General features: G+C 40.4%; 1 protein-coding gene across 2 annotated transcripts in view; it reads right to left on the bottom strand.

The window, feature by feature from the left end:
• ZBED4 (zinc finger BED-type containing 4) overlaps positions 1-17,241 on the bottom strand; it is a 28,719-nt gene extending 11,478 nt beyond the window's left edge. The window contains exons 1-2 of one of the 2 annotated variants that reach the window (XM_037889050.2): positions 17,104-17,241; positions 10,633-10,709 (exon numbers count right to left, since the gene is read on the bottom strand). The gene's annotated coding sequence lies outside the window, so the exon portion shown is untranslated. The remainder of the gene's footprint in view (positions 1-10,632; positions 10,710-17,103) is intronic. The other variant, XM_037889051.2, reaches the window with a different exon arrangement.
• Between the last annotated feature and the right edge of the window lie 247 nt (positions 17,242-17,488).

Genomic DNA, 17,488 nt, shown 5'->3' on the forward strand with positions numbered 1-17,488 from the left:
CCACCCCACTCTCCTGCTGGTAATAGCTTATCTAAAGTGATCATCAAGTTGGGCCATTTCCAGCACAAATCCAGGATTTCTCACCCTCTGCCCCCCCACACCAGGTGAGAAATCCTGGATTTGTGCTGGAAATGGCCCAACTTGATGATCACTTTAGATAAGCTATTACCAGCAGGAGAGTGGGGTGGGAGGAGGTATTGTTTCATGGTCTCTGTGTATATAATGTCTTCTGCAGTTTCCACAGTATGCATCCGATGAAGTGAGCTGTAGCTCACGAAAGCTCAGTCTGTAAATTATATCAACGTAGAAGTGGCACCTGAGAATAATTATAAAAAGATCTGAATATTTTAGAGAAATTTTAATAGGATAAGAATTTAGAGAAGTGTAAATTAATAAGTGGGATAAATTACCACCACCACAAAAACAAAATAAGAGTAATATCTAGAACAGTCATCAGAAGAGTAACGAAGAAAAGGATTCGGTAGAAAAAAAGGGACAAATTCACTTTTAAGAGACTCCTGATTACTAATACTGAAAAATACCTAACTGTAAACATTGAAAGATTTATAAACATTGTTTTACTTGTGTTTATGCTCTTAAAATTTCCTTTTAAACCTGATTCACTTTTAACAGTGACAAATTGGAACAACAAGAACAATCTTGTCACTAAGCACTGACCTAGGACTCTGGATATCTGGATTAAATTCCCAGTGCTGCCACAGAATCTTGTGGAAATCTTAAAACAGAGATATGTTTCTCCCACACTTTGTCTATTTAGATTATGTAATCTCTTTAGGGCAAGGACTGTCTTATAATAAGTTTCTACAGTGCATAACACATCGAGGTCCTGTTTTTGGAGTGGGTCTCTAGGCACTACTGAAATACTTATTGGCATAAAAAATTATGTTTGGTAATTTAAAAATATTCTAGATTTGGCACTCGAAAAACAATTTATTTTAGGAAGGACTATGATAGTGAAATATTCTACTCTCTACATTGGAATACACACAAAATCATTGCTAGCTGTTTGAATTACAACAGAGAAGAAAAAGAGCATCCATTTCTGCCCTCAAACTGCTGAGAATCAGTATCAATGAAGTTACACAGGTTTTATACCAGTGTAAGTGAGCAGAAACATGCCCAGAATCTTGTGCGATGTCTCTACCAGGATAGGGGACAGAATGTTGGAATCAGCTGATTCGTGGAGATTCTGTGACAGTTGGACACCGGCTGTTGGGAAAAGGCCGGGCATCATCTGAAGTACAGGGATAGCAGCTGATTCTCCCCACCCCAGCCACTTCCCTGGGAAGGCAGGAAACCAGAACAGCCAGGAACGAGAGTACAGTACAGACCAGGGTAAAGCACGAGAAGGAAAGTGAAAATGAACGGTGGAAAATGATGAAAAATAATAAGAAACCCGCAGACAGAGCAGAGTGGGAGGACTGAGGAACCCAGCTACAAAGGTATGTGAGCTCTTACTTGTTCTCTCACTTTCCGTGGAGGGCTCTGATTTATCAGAGACAATTCATCTCTCCCCACATAACTAAAATATCTAGGTGCCTGGTCCGAGACTGAGACCAAGTCAATAATTAATTTTGGTCAGGGATAACAGGTGTGAAGATGTGAGTATGCAGCCACAAGTATCACTATCTGGGTTATTTAGTCCTAGTAACAAATGCAGGGGGTTGACTTTTCCAGCTGTATCACTAGTGATAGAAACTATGCTACAATGTGAAAATCAGCAATACAATTACCTACAGTATAAAATCACAAAATAATTTTACTGTGTGTAAACAAGAGCCATTTTGTTTATATTAAAAATTAGAGTAGGACTGTTGATTTCAAGTTACACTTTTGTTCTTTAACAGTCTCTTGGGTACCCAGCCTCCTTCCCCCATCACAAAAAATAATGTAGTAAGATGACACCAATAGAAAGCTCAGAAGTGACTGTTTCAATTAAAAGGACACAGTCAAGCTGAAATATAGCCAGCCTTAAAAAATACATCAAAAGTGGATTCAAGTCAATGTGATCCAACCCCAATTTCCCCTGACTAATTTGTGATTTTACAATTGCCTTCTCCCTTCTTAAACTTGCTGCTGCAGTCTTCATCAGGTCCATAGAGGCCACTGCCGGGTGCTCTTTATGTCACTGGAAAGGGTGCAGGGCATGAACCAACCCTCCACGCCCCAGGATCCCAGCACTTCTCACTTGCATAGGTATTAGGCCCCTCACAGAGGCACACCCCAACTCCTGATTCTTCCTAGTTCTGGCCAAGCATTCTGGGTTCAAATTTGGAATCAGCAGCAACTCTGCTACCTTATTACTTGTAATACACTTCCTGAAACGTGAAAAAGAGCCCCCTTTAGAACACAGAGAAGATGTGCTAGTGTACAAGGCAAGAAGTGAAACAGACCAGCAATTAAATAATGAAAAGACTATACAAATCACTGTCAAGAACCGAAGGAAAAAAAATTCCTGACCAAAAGAAATTTCAGATACAAGTATGATTCCTACATTGATAAAGTCCCTTTAAAAACTTTACTCAAAGACATTTTGTAATTTAAACATGTAATTTAAAATAAAAGCACTTCTAAGGAATGTGGTCTTATTTTAAATTTAAAGAATTGATCAAGTCCTTATCTGCATAATAATAGAGCCTGTTTACTCTCACTAGCCCTCCACTCACTATGTAGCATCTTCATAACATGGAGATTTTGTTCCTCAAATATTACACATGTTCTAGCTATGTGTATGAAACTAGGAAGAGAAACAATAGAAAGATTATATTGTGCCCACATGGGTAGTATGTTTGGTGAAAGTTTAGCTCTAAAGCCCATATTCAGGCGCCCAATTCTCAAAACTGCAAAGCATCCAAAGTTCCCAATTACCTCCATAATGGATGTTGGTTGTTCAGCATTTTTGAAAATCAAGAGGGTGCCTAAATAATGAACAAGAAGCCAAACTTTAGGCTATTTTTGAAAATGTTGGCATTCATTCTCTGTTTTTCATAAGTCACTCGAAAATTATTGAACATTTATATTCCTGTAGCACCTACATGCCTCAACCAAGCTGGAGCTCCACTGTGCTAGGCACTAAACAAATATAAACAAGCCCTACCCCAAGGATTGCAATCTAAAAGTAATTCTTGCTTTGCATGTTTTGAGGGTAAGCACTATTCATTTTCCAAGTTCTAACCCAGCAATACAGTTAATTTTAGTCTGGCAGACAACACCCTAATACAAAAATCATAAAATATATATTAACTTTAAATTACAGTTGCTCTGCTAAATTTAAAAAAAAAAAAAAAAAAAAAACAAAAAACCAAACTTTCCAATTCCAAAAATCTAATGGACCCCAAAAAGAAAATTATTACAAGCAAACACAATATCAAGTGTTAACTCTGACTTAAATTTCTTTGCCATTTGACAAAGTAATATTGTAATAACTTCTTGGAATTGTGTGTAGTAACTATGGGTAAGATTTGCAGAAATTCTCAAGGCTGGCCTAACTCTGCTTCCACTGAATTCAATGGGAGATTGTCTCAGAGACATTTTGATGGTTTGATTATTTAGACACACACATTTTCCATGTCAGGTTATACAATTTTATTAACATTATTAGAAGACCTAGGACAATGTTACTATGAAAAGTCATTTGTTGAATATTAGGGTTTCTTTTTCAACAGAAAAACTGCTATTTAGGTTTCATTTGTTCATAGGATTTTTTAGCACTGGACATCAAAGCTGCTGTTAAATTCTAGTGCTAATAAGCTCTTGGGGGATCAGCAACAAAAGGACTGGAATAGGAGAACAATATGGTGGAGAATGAAAAGGTGAGAGTGATAGCAAGGTAAAAAGGGATCAGAGATATCAGGGAAAGAGAAAAACAGATGAGAAAAAAAGAATTTAAGACAAAAGAAACATGTATCCCACTACAAACTGCATTTTGTTGGTTGAGAATGCCAGGTCAACTTTTAAAAAGCCACCCGAAACTCAGAGCACACCTCCTTTCTGATCTTGTTTCTCCCTCAAACCATCCCTTCACACAGCATAAACACTGCGCCTCAGACAACCCTCCCCGCAAACAGAGCCACTCATTAGCCACACTGCAAAGCCCTGCTCTTTCCCTACCTCATGACACCCAGTCTGCTCTGTTCCCCTACTGTACCTGCGCTACGGAAAGACCTAAATGTGTCAATGATCTGGTATGCACAGTGGACATAGAAAGTGCAGCTGAGAAATGAAGAGGCATTCGCGGCAGGGCGGAGGGGGAGGGAGTGGGTGTGTGCGCGCGTGCGTGTGGGGGACATGTCTCCCTTAATCCTGCTCCAATCTATATCTAGGAAAAAGAACATTCATAAGTTTTCAATGTAAGAATAATCATTTTGCTGAAACAAGGAATAAAATGACAAGTCATTCAAGAGGATGCCAAATAGTCAGTACTGGTGGAGGCATAAGGTGAGAGAGACTTGCTGGGCAGCTGGTGTGTTGTGTCTAGTCAGTTTCACTGTTTCTCTTCCTGAAAATATCCTTATAAATATTAACAGAGTAGTAGAAACACACAGATTTTAAAGGATTTTTAAAAATTTAGAATACATCATTTAAAGGGTGCTCTAACCAAAACTGGATTTTTATTTATTTTAAGTTAGTCAATTTTTTAAAATTCAAGTTGAAAGACCAACTATGAAACTGCTAGGACACTTTCACTATGTGTCAGTTTTCTTTCATACTAATGAGAATCAGCACCCAGGAAGGTCTGTTTTAATCCCAAGGGCTGCCCAGAACAGTTGATCTCTACACATAATTCCCACGGACATCAATATGAGCTGGACTTCGATGGACTGAATACCATTAAGTGTTTTAAGACAGATTTATTTACAGCCTGTGGAGATTTTTCATTATTTTATTGCAGTAGTACCTCAGAGTTACGAACACCAGAGTTACAAACTGACCAGTCAACCACACACCTCATTTGGAACCTGTAATACACAATCAGGCAGCAGCAGAGACCCGACCCCCCCAAAAAAGCAAATACAGTACAGTACTGTGTTAAATGTGAACTACTAAAAATAAAGGAACAGTTTAAGAAAAGATTTGACAAGGTAAAGAAACTGCTTATTTCATTTAAATTAAGATGGCTAAAAGCAGCACTTTTCTTCAGCATAGTAAAATTTCAAAGCTGTATTAAGTCAATGTTCAGTTGTAAACTTTTGAGAGAACCACCACAGCATCTTGTTCAGAGTTACAAACAATCTCCATTCCTGAGGTGTTCCTAACTCTGAGGTTCTGCTGTATGTTACATTTATATAGAGACAAGGTACTATATTTACACTAAGCCTGTGTTTGCTGGAACTGGAAGCCTGATTATTCATATGGAGGTGAATTAATAAAATAGATACATGTGTTGAGGCAGAGGGTCCCTGAAAAAGCAATATGTACATTCTGTGAGGCAATGAGTACGAAATCAAAATCTTCCATATTTATTTTGCTGCTAAGTTTGACTATTCTTTTACAGTTCATTCTGTTAAGAGCTCTGAATAGTTTTATATAGCTACCAAAAGTTACCATAAATTACAAATGATTCTTCAAACAAACCTCCAGTTCATCTCTATTCTAGGCTTTCCTCCTAATTCCAATATTTCCAAACCCCTGGGTTTTCTCTGTTAACAGGGTTTAACAGAGCTTGTCTTTTCCTGGGTTCATCTTAACATGTTTCTCTGATTCTTTTCTGCTGCAACTAACAATGGGCCAGGACAAAAGTGCTAGCTTGGAAACTTTTTATAAGTCTTTTATATATATAAAAAACAAAAACAAAAAAAAAAAACCACACACCTTTAGAAATGCTTTACCTTGCCTATCATGGGAACAACTGTGACCAGATCACCCAATGAAGTTTAAACTTGAGGACCCAAAAAAAGTATTATGTGCTTATAAGCCTAAGTAAACTGTACATTCACCACAGGCATCCGAGCCTTCCACTGCGTCATAAGGCCCATACCCCATTTTAGAACAGTAAGTTCCATCTCTAACTTAATAATGAGCCCACTCCTAGACCCCATTATGATAGTTTTACAGAGGCTTTTTCTGCCCACTTGTCAGCAGTCAGCCAGCTCTTCAGCATACAACTACTCTAGGCTCCATGCCAGGAGTCGATGATCCTAGTCTCTGTTGCATGCACATTTTGCTTGCCTTCTGCTGCTTAGGCAAGACTGCAGCAGAAAGAGGCAGTTGTTACCAGCAAGGGAAAAGGTGGTAGTTCCCACCATGGCAGCATTTGGTACAAGAAGGAATTCTGACACAGACACTCGTCTCCTCCCTGGCACACCAAAAGCCCAGTCTCCTCCTCCCTAAGGAGCTGGTCATAAAAGATAACTGTGCTATTGATGCAGGCATGGGTAAATACAATTTTGCTCAAAAAGGTGAAATTTAATTTAGGACAGGAATTTAATTTATATGAAAAAATGAATTTTAATAATATTTTGCATACTCAAAGTGCTTCACAAACTTTAATCCATGCAACACTCCCTGTAACAGAGAAGTATTATCAAAGTATCATCTGTGGCTCAATGGTTAAGGTTGCATCGAGGGTGGTTTGTGTTTTTTTTTTTTTTTTTAAATTTAAAAGTAGTTTAAATCGCTTCACAGAGCATGAAAATTAGTGTTTTCCCTAAGCAAAATGATACCATTTATTCTTTATATCACTTACAGGTCTAATTTCCTAGAAAACTGGAAGTAAATCCTTTTAACAAAGCTAATGTTTTTGGGGTGTGAGGAAGAGGAACTGAACAAAATAAATGGAACAAAGGAGAGGAGCAGAGATGAGAGGAAAGGCACTTTGTTCCCTCCCTCTGCCCCCCACACCCCCAACAGCAAAGAGACTCCTAAAGCTGTGGCTAACATAGCATTTGGCTCCTTGAAAGCTGCCCTTTTATCCCTACTTCCTCAGTGCACGTACAAGGTATTAGCCCACCTGCCGAACTTTTTCCTTCTACTTTCTACTTAACTGTGAGAACACATGCAACAGCCACTAGCGTATTCTCATTCCCCCCTCCTTGGGCTGTCTGTAGCTTTCTAAAGAGTGAAGGAGTGCAGGGGGAGAGAGAACAAAAGTAATCAAGATAGAAAGAAAAGAAAAAAGAAAAAGTGGTCAGAAAAAATGTAGATGACTATACCTATACCAGTGCATGATGGGAGAGACCAGAGGGTGTGCTAATCCCCTAATTAATCATCAGGAGGGCTCCAACAAGATTAGGAGAGCCACTAGTTTAGGAGGTGTTCTAAAAATTAGAAGTGACATTTTCAAAATTTCAGGGCATGTGTCTGACATTGCTAGATCCCTCTAACTTGCAACTAGACTTGCTTTAACAATTCATACTAAGCAAATACACAAACAAAATCTAGTGAATAAGCTAGATGTTTTAATTTTTTTTAGTTGTTTCTATTTAGACTAAAGGCTAATGAATAAAACGTATCTAAAATTTTACACTATGAGATTTCAAACTTTAGACATCAGCCCTTTTGAGAGACAAAAGAATGTACTTGCCAGCAGAACTAAAAGGTCTGCAGAAGCAGGATCTCTGCTCCTATGAATCTTGCAGTTCCATACTGCAGGCAACCTGCCAAATAGCACATCTTCTCAGTTGCACAGGAGGTAAGCTTCACTGACACACCCAACCGAAGGTCTGCAGAAACTCTAAAGGGTATATTTACACAGCAGTTTAACACTCATGGCTGGCCCAAGTCAGCTGACTTGGGCTCATGGGGCTTGGGCTGCTGGGCTGTAAAACTGCTGTGTAGACATTTGGGCTCTGGGTCCCACAGCAATTTTATTGCCCCGCAGGCTAAGCCCAGATAGCCCAAGTAGCTGACCCAGGCCAGCCGCAGCCATGCCTATGGGTCTTTTATTCCTCAGTAGACATACCCTAAGGGTATGTATACATTGCAACATAAGCACAGGGTTAGTAGAACTTTAGTTAGCAGACCCTGGGTGTATTAACCTAGGACTTGAGGGTCTACACTCATTTGTAACCCCAGGCTAGGAACTACTGAACCCTGTGTCCCAACCTGGTGGTCCAGCATCTACACTGTATTATGTGTGCCCAAGTCCAACCATGCATATCCCAGACTTCCTAGCTCCCCTCCATAATGCGGTTGCTCTAGCCCTTTGAGTATAGTGCAGTATGGAAAAACCTGACTGTTCACCAAACTTGACTGTCCAGAGGACAAAACACATTGGCCCATCGGATTCTTTTGATGGTCTCCCAGAACACAAGTCCAGTGGGGTTCCATCTACACTGCAAACCAATATTGAATCCCGAGTCCCAGCTTGACTCAGGTTAGAACTCCTAAACCCCGTGGGATCCTGGTGCCTTGGATCTGGACCCTGGGTTAGCATAATGTATGTGTAGATGTAAGGAGGGTTAGGGCTTGAGCCTAAATTCAAACCCTGGGCTTACACTGCAGTGTAGACATATCCTAAGCTACACTCATGCTGCTCTTGTGCACAATGGGATCAGAGCCACTCTATGCAATCCCAAGCACCAGCACACAATGATCTGTGCACAATACGCTTTGTGCTGAGGTCTATTTTGGTAGTTACACATTATATGTATGAAAATTTAGCAACTTCATATTTACTCTTAGTATACTATACAATATTTCTTAATACCTAGACAAATGACTTTTATTGCGAGTTGATACAGTAAATTTAACCCCATATGAAAACAATTATAGCCAAACAAAGACATAAGAAACTGATTGTTTAAACATTTACACAGAGATTCTATTTTTTTTTTTATATTTCATACTCCCAAAAACATGTTAAATTTCACCTTACACACTCCCATAAAAACCTTAATTCTAACTAACAGGACACATTCAGCTCTAATATAGGCATATATTCTATTTTATAGTGCCCCAAAGCATGCTGCATGTTACACATAAGCCCTATCCCAAAGTGCTTACAATCTAAAGTTAAGACACAATGAATGAGCAGGACAAAGAATGGGGAGTGAAACGTATGAATTGTAAAGGAAATGAAATATTTATATAAATGTTCATACTACTTAATATCTAGAGTTAACTGCTTATAAGATTACATTATCTACTGCAGCAACCTTAGCTTGCAGTCAATAGTTATTTTGACTAGGATTATCCTCAAGAATTATTTCTTGAATTACAGCTGAGACATGATGCCCATTTACAATAGAGTTAAAGTGGATACTTTCATATTTCCAATTAATGCTTTTAACCTTGAGAGCTGCATTAGAAAATTGCTTTAGGTACATCTATAAAAAGCTGCAGTATTTGACATCATATAAGGAAATGTGAAGTAGGTACTAAAAACTCACTCTGATGTGCACATTACATTTCAGTTTTAATACCTGCAACAAATATATATTTTAATAATATTTAAAATTACATATTACCATGTTCTGGAGAAAGCAATATTGTCTATTTTCATAGAGTTGAATAGAAAGGCCACTACAGAGAAACTGCTCTTTTTTATCCCTATTCCTATAATTCTGTCTTAGACAGCCTTAACTGGCTATGTCTACTCTACCATGGTAAGTTGACCTATGCTACTCAACTCCAGCTACATGAACAACATAGCTGTAGTCAACATATCTTCGGTTGAGTTACCGCAGGGTCTATACTGCAGGGGGTCAACAGGAAACACTCTCCTGTTGACTTACCTTACTCTTCTCATCGGGGCAGAGTACAGGGGTCGACTGGAGAGCGATCTGCTGTCGATTTGGCGGGTCTTCACTAGATCCGCTAAATCAACTGCCGGTGGATTGATCTCAGAGTGTCGATCCCGGCTGTAGTGTAGACACAGCCTATGCTCTAAATAAGGAAAAGATCCCAACGCAGAACTAGTACACAACAGGACCTCTCAGGCTTACTACAGACATATGACCTAGAAGAATTGTCATCTTACATTCTCTTCGAACTTTTGGTAAATTTTGAGAAAATATTTGAAGCTATTATAGTGTTTAAGTGAGCCTATCAATGTTTCCAGACTCAATGTTTTACCTACCGTAAATATTTCATTCATCTGTTGTCATTGTCCATATGATCCAATGAATGCATCCATTTTAAAAATTAAGTTAAATTGGATTTATGAAAGAAAAAACACATTCTGAAACCCTACACAAGAATAAATAGTGTTTATTGTCAAGCTACATTAATATATTATGAACAGCTCTTCCCCACTTTATTCATGCTCTATGGGTTTTTAAAAAAATTTTAAACGGGCAATAAAGCGTATCCTGCTCTTCTGATGACCTGTGCTTGCTGATCAGAGGGAAACCTTAGGCCTAGCACTTGTCTTTTCACAGAATAAGGATCTAAAAACCCTTAGCTATTTTGGCAAGTAAGGGTATTGATTTCAAAAGTAACTAAGGGATTTAGGAGCACAAATGAGACACTTGCTTCTAAATTCTATAAGCACTTATGCAATTCCCCCCCACACTCACACTAAATTATTAATTGCTGCACAAATTAAGTCACTGTCATGATCACGGATTCAAGTCCCTTCTTCAACAGCTGGTGTTGCTCTAAATTAAGGGGGAAAAGGTACAAACTGGAAAAAGAAGAGAGCTGTCCAACAGTTTATTGACAGAGACTTACATATCTGCTCCACTGTGTTCCATTGGCTTCATTTCAGGTTCAGTATACGCTATGCAAATTGATGCTGAGGAGTCTACCTGAGAGAGGGAAAAAAGCATTTGTTATTTTAAACATAAGAAATTTTCAGTGTTGTCAACTATCACGATTTTGTCCCAAGTCTTGCAGTATTTTGAGTTTGGATTCTTTTGCTTTAAGTCCCAGGTCCTGGGGTCATAACCACATGAGACTCAGCTTTCAATTGATAAATTTCCAGCCTCAGATGTGGACAAAAGCTGGAAAATCTGAATTCTATGAATCTTGTAAGACAAACAACATGCCTGACATTATAATTTTTAGAAAATTAATGGTTTTAACCCAAACTCATTTTTGGAACCTGACACTATTATTGGGTGCTTGGGGTTGGCAATACTGATTTCTCCCTGAAAATGAAGTCAATGCATGCCACACACTTCTCCCCACACACGGGACTTGCATCACATTGGAAACAGTTCACTCAAAAGAGCCTATCAATTTATTACATTGCAGACAGAAGATCTGACAGCAAGTTATTCCTTCCCTCCATAAACTGAATATGCTGCTTCACCAGTGCTCCTAGCCCAACAGAATCTTGTATTAATCAACATGTAATACAGCACATGATCACCATACATTGAATCTCTCATATAGAACATGTTATATACACTCTATTTGTTCCACCAAAACCAGGTATTTTGAATTAACAAGTAGGTATCAGAGAATAATCACAGGGGGCCAGAAATCACTCCCTCCAAACAGAAAATACACAGGAGGGACTGAGAGTCTGGAGGAGGAAAATGCTAACATTCACTTTATATATTTTTTAAAGAACTGACTCTCCTGGTGAGAGGAGCTGGGCTGGAAGCCTACAGATTTTAAAGGCTGTGCCCCTCTAGTCCCACATATCTTGAGCCAGCAACAGGAGCTATCCTGTAGGGTCATCTACTGCTCCACAGCCTCCCCTACATCTGAAAGTACAACTCAAGCAGAATATATGATACCACTGACAGATATCCCCTAAGGCTGCTCAGGAACTCCAAACTGTATCATCTCTTGCATTCATATTTCCATGTAGAAATCCTTGGATTCTGCAGTGGAGGGGAAACAGTTTGGCACCTTCCCTCCCCTCCTCCACTTCATGGTTCTCCAGAATCCACATGGGGTAAGGAGCAGTCAGTAAAGTGTGTGTGCTGGTGCAGAGGGGAAGAGATGGGGGACATGTGGGCTAATTCAGCCCCACAGAATTACATTAATCAGAACTACTCTGCAAAAATAGAGAGTTATGTCTTTAATTTATAATAAACTCCAACACCAACATATTGAGAAACTGAGCAGGGGAGGGACTAGGTGACTTGCCCAAGGTAATGGAGGGAATCAGTATGAAATATTGAAATTGAAAGTTGAGAGAGTTAAGCCCCCTATGGGCACATTCCCATTCTCTATCCCATGGTATCTCACCATCTACAGGGCAGTTACTAGTATATGAAATATTCACAATAAAAAACAAAGCTATCTGAAATTGAGTTACATTGTGTTACAAATTCAAAAAAGAGAATACTTGAGAATTATCACTGAGACACAAACCTTAAAATGTAAAATTATGTCCATTTTCCAGTGAAAAGAAGCCAATAATCAAGCACAGACTTGATCTGTTGCCTATGAAAAGACATTATTTATGCAAACATGGCTTTTGTATTAATAAGTCAAAATCTGTGCTTTCACTGCAATTCAACCCAGCAAATAAAATGAAATTTTAGGGGGCTGAAATTATACACAAAGGAATTTTGCACAGCTCTAGTAAAAGCAGACATATTTCACTGTCTGGAAAAGCTATAGTTTCTTTTGACAAAATGCAATGAGCTTCTAGTCAGCTATAAAAATGAGTAACTCTACAAGTTTGAACAGAATAATCAATCCTTGTTCAGCCCTGCAACACTACTTAAAATTATTACTGGGAAAAAAAAATGTTATCATACAATTTTACAAGAATGCATTGTTTCCTAGTTTAATAAAAACTATAGTAATATTGTAACATTTATTGTGCCAACTTCCACTAGAAACTATTACATTATGAATCCCAGAAAGATCAACACATTTTAAAAACACCATGGTTTTAAGTTTTCAAGAGTTCAGGACAAATTATTATTTTTTTTTAAATTAAATATGGTACAAATAAAAAAGAAGAATGCCAAGATTATGTTATCCTATTCCGCTTATGTCACTTTAATGTGGCATGGCCACAACATAATAAATTGTCCAATACTGTAGTAGTGCATTACAAGGATACTATCACATAGTTTAAGTCAAAAGTTTATCTAACTTTTAATTAGTTGTAACCTGGTGGCACCTTTATGTTCTAATTTATTTTGAAACCTCCAACTTTAAAACCCACATAAATAGCTTTTTGAGTCATCAAAATCAGCATGCACGCCACCTGTTAGTTAGTTCAGCAGCTGAAATTAACACATTCTCACAATTGTGCACATTTCTACTGACAATAAGATGCTGGTGCAAATGCAGGAACAAAGAGCCACAGTGGCACAGAAAGCAGGGCAATTTTGCCAAACAGAAAAGGACACATTTGTTATGGAAAATGTATTTCCAAACGTCTACAAAAGTAAACAGTTAAGACAGATGAGTTTTAAACATATAAAGCAGTTTTCACTAGTCTATGTCAGTACTAACAATATTCTTGAAATCTCTCTACTTAAAGAAATATTGATACTACAAAGTTATTCGGCTCAGTGCCTGAATTATTATTATAATCTATTCTGGTTTTTATCTCTTACCCATCACCGAGGTATCTGACCTACTGGGTGAAGTTCTATAGTTTGTGATATGCAGATCAGACTTAATGATCATAATAATCCCCTTCGTCTAAAAAGATCTAATATTTATAGTTCTTTGGTTGCCTTAATTATCATGTGAATACAATTAATTAAGTAAAGAAAGTCTACTTTATTTCCCTTCAATGTACTCTGCAGTGGCAACCCAAAAACAAAGTGTGTTTCTTTTGGGATATTGAAAATTTCTAATTATGAAAGAAAACTTCAAAACCAAATTTTCCCCTACATGGAAATTATCTGGTCTGGGGATGGAAACGATGAGTTTTTCCCCCGACCTTTGTAGACTTACCCTGGCATTTTTGTGTTAACTGTGATGAGGGGCATGAAGCAGTATGGTGTTCAGGGAGAGACAACAGAACATTTACAGAGAGCTCATGTCCCTCAGTCCCAACCCCTCCTTACCCAGAAACAGATTCCCAAAGGTAGTCTTCAGTTAGGTCATGGAAAAATGAGAGAGATTAACACATGCCTGCTGAGGGACTGTGGCAAGAGGATCAGCTATTTCCCAACAATCTAAGCATTTTTATGGGTTTTTATGTAGTATCTAGTTAAGAAAATCTGGTTGGAGGATCCCATGCATTACAACATCAAACCACCCTTAGAGACTTTTTTTTTTTTTTTTTAAATAAAGTGGGCTTCTCAGATTCTCTCATTCTCTACAGGCGACCCTGACATTTTATTTTTTGTTTTAATTTTATAAATACGAGCAGTGTGAACTCTGGTCTTTTCTGGTTTTCCTAGAGGACTGTATGCTTCAGATATACATTAATATTTATATTTCAGTATTGCCTACAGAGCCTAATCATGGTCCAGGACCTCATTCTGCTAGGTACCGTACAGACAAGTAACAAGAATACAGTTCCTACCCATATAGCTTGCAATCTTGATTTGTGACAAGATTGAACAGGTGGATGTGGAAAAAAAAAAAAAAACAGGTCTGGAGAAGGTGGGAGAACAAGGTAACGGTAAAACAAGTGGGTTTTTCAAAGTAGACAGTCATCTCAGTTCACAGTATAAAATTTTTTATATATTTAGCTCTCACACTAATTGAAGATGTTGAGTCTAACAAAATCTTCCTTTATCCAAAGTGTCAGCAATTGAAGTTAAACAGGTGTTTTTAATAACAGTAAATTTTAAACAAGTTTTCCCCTCTGAACTGCTCAGCTTACAGTCTTTTGTGAGGCCAAAATGTCATATATTCTCCATTCAATTTAGGTTTTGCTTACATTATGCAATTTACACAGAAAAACTCCCACTGTTCCCAACATCTATTTGGCTACAGGGGTGTTAGCAATATTGGAAACCCTAATGTAGATAGTTCTCAGACTCTAATACTATGTCAATTAGACTTGCTCCCTCCGAGGTAGCCATGAACAGTCTTCCAATCCAGACAGGACTCCTATCTCTAACTTAAAATCAATTGGGTGGGTGGGGGAGTGAGGAGAAGAATGTCTTTCAGGACTTCTTTATCCATCATAATGAAGCAACAAATAAAAAGATATATAGGCTCTATTCTTCCTCTGCATCCACCTTTAAAGTTCTACATTTCCGTTATAACATCCCTCCCCTCCCCCAACCCTTGCAATATTTGAAAGAAATGGTGATTTTCATGGCTATAGGTATGACTTTTGGGGTGGGAAAGAGGGAGCTGACAGAGATTCTCCAGGTATCAGAGGTGTTGCTGTGTTAATCTGTATCCACAAAAACAACGAGGAGTCCAGTGACACCTTAAAGACTAACAGATTTATTTGGGCATAAGCTTTTGTGGGTAAAAAACCCACTTCTTCAGATGCAGATTTCCCCCCCGCACACACCCTTCAAATTACAGGTCACTGTTAAAGAAAAAGTAAGGGACTGTGTCCCCTTTTCCTTTTTTTAAAACAATGCATAAGGGAAGCCTAAAAAGTTTGTTTTAATGGGGGCTGAAATGATATCTTCATTAAAGATTCGGTAAACATATCCCTTCAGTTAAGGCATGACGGGTAAAGACCTTTGAGAACCCCAAGAAGTCCCCTAGCAAAACAAGGAAAGACCAGATTTGACATTCCTGTTATTTCTAATGTATAAATAATAGGGGGGGGGGAAGGGGGGAAGAAAGAAGGAGAAAAAAAAAAATCAGGCCTTTTTATGCATCATAATCCAGCAAGAAATGCGCACTCTTAACTTTTAAAAAAACACTTACAGGTTATCATTAGTGTCAACAGGACCCTTTCATAATTTAACTTGCATACCTTTAATCTTTTCACAATTTTAGGTCATCTAGTGCAGATGCATGCTATATTTTTCAAAATATCTCACATCTATTAAAATGGAACTGGTGTGCAATAAGGAAGTTTGCTACTCTATTACAATGTGCTATTTTAAAAAAGTAATAAACATCCAAAACATGTAAATATTGAAGTATTTTAAAGATGTTGTTAAAAAATGGAAAGTTAATATTAAAAACTGCATTGGAATAGATGGCAGTCAAATTCTGCAGACTTTACTGACACGTCTCTCTTTAAACCAAGGGCAGTTCTGTCTGAATACCAACTGAGGACTGGGGTCCCTCAAAGGAGGGAGGAGTAGAGATGGTATCCATATTATTGCTGATGCTAGCCATGGAGGTTCTTTCCTCTAAAATCCAGTGTCCACATCAAAAACAATTATTTAGATCTGGTGTCTAGAGTCTCGTTTGTAAATTGTATGTTTGTGTATGAGAGTCCAGACGTACTTTCCATCTCAGCTTGTGCGCACACACATGGGGGCGGGGTGTGTCTTGTTGAGCACACACTTTCCATCTCAGCGAGCACGTTACACACATTTACACCTAGATGCAGTACGCCGGGCAGGGAGTTCCCCATTACTCGTTAAGCCCACACCCCAGCATGCGTTACGAAGCTGGACACAGCAATCACAGCTCTGCAGACCGCAATGCCTGCCTAGCGGGGTCCTGGGCTATTCTTATTCACTCTTAGCCATCTTAGATCGGGTTCACACCGGCCACATGGTCACTTCTTCCTCCCACCCCCAAGTGCAGGGCCCGGTTCCTCCCGCGGCCTCTGGGCGGGCAGGGCGCAGAGTGGTTCGGGCTGGCCTGGCGCTGTACGGGGCGGACAGCGACGGACGGAGACAATGCAAGTCGCGCGCTGCCATGCATGCGAAGCGGGCCCCGGGCCTCCAGAGAGGGCTCGCCGGGAGCCCTCCACCCAGCCTGCCGGATACCGCGGAGGGAGCACAGCAGCTCCCCGGGCAGGTCAGACCCGCGCCCCCCACACCGGGGTTGGGGAGAGCCCCGCCCAAGGGAGCGGTACCGGGCACCCCCCACCCCAACGGAGCCCCCTCCCAGGACCTCGGAGACAATGGAGCGAGCGAGCACCAGGGGCCTAGTCCACCGCTTCCTGTGCCTCGCCACCGCACGCCCCTTGCCCGGCCTGGCGGCGCTGCCCTGTGGGCGCTCCTGACCGGAACAGGGCGGCGGGGAGCCCCGGGAGCCAGCGGCTCGGGCACCCGGGAACTGGCGCCGCTGAGGCAGAGCCAGCCAGTGGTGGGGGCAGTAGGAGCCCCGGGAGCGGGAGAACCGGATCGCCCCGCTCTAGCCCCCGCCCTACGCCACAGCGCGACCACTCACCTCGCCGGTCAGCCGCCGCGGAAGCGGGAGGCCACCAGTTACCGCCGCCTGGCCGGGCCCGAAGGAGTTAAAGGGAAGGGTCAGGCAGGACCGTCCCATTCATTAGTCGGGCGCTTTGTCTCCAGCTGCCGCCGCCGCCGCGACGCTGATCGGCTCCCCCGGCTCGGCCGCCACAGCGCACACCGCGCAGGCGCCACGGGCGGGGGCGGGGCCGGGGCACGCAGCGGAACGAAACTCAACGGCACGACGTACGGCGCGTAACGTGTCGTCGTACAGGCAAAGCGATGCAAAATGGCCGTTTCTGGAGTCTCTGGGTCTGGCTCCAGCGTGAGCGCGCATGGGACGTGTGGGGCGCTGAACGGTTACTAGGCTCTGCGCAGAGCCG

The sequence above is a fragment of the Chelonia mydas genome, chromosome 1 (genome assembly GCF_015237465.2).
Source record: "Chelonia mydas isolate rCheMyd1 chromosome 1, rCheMyd1.pri.v2, whole genome shotgun sequence".
In the NCBI taxonomy this organism is placed as follows: domain Eukaryota; kingdom Metazoa; phylum Chordata; order Testudines; family Cheloniidae; genus Chelonia; species Chelonia mydas.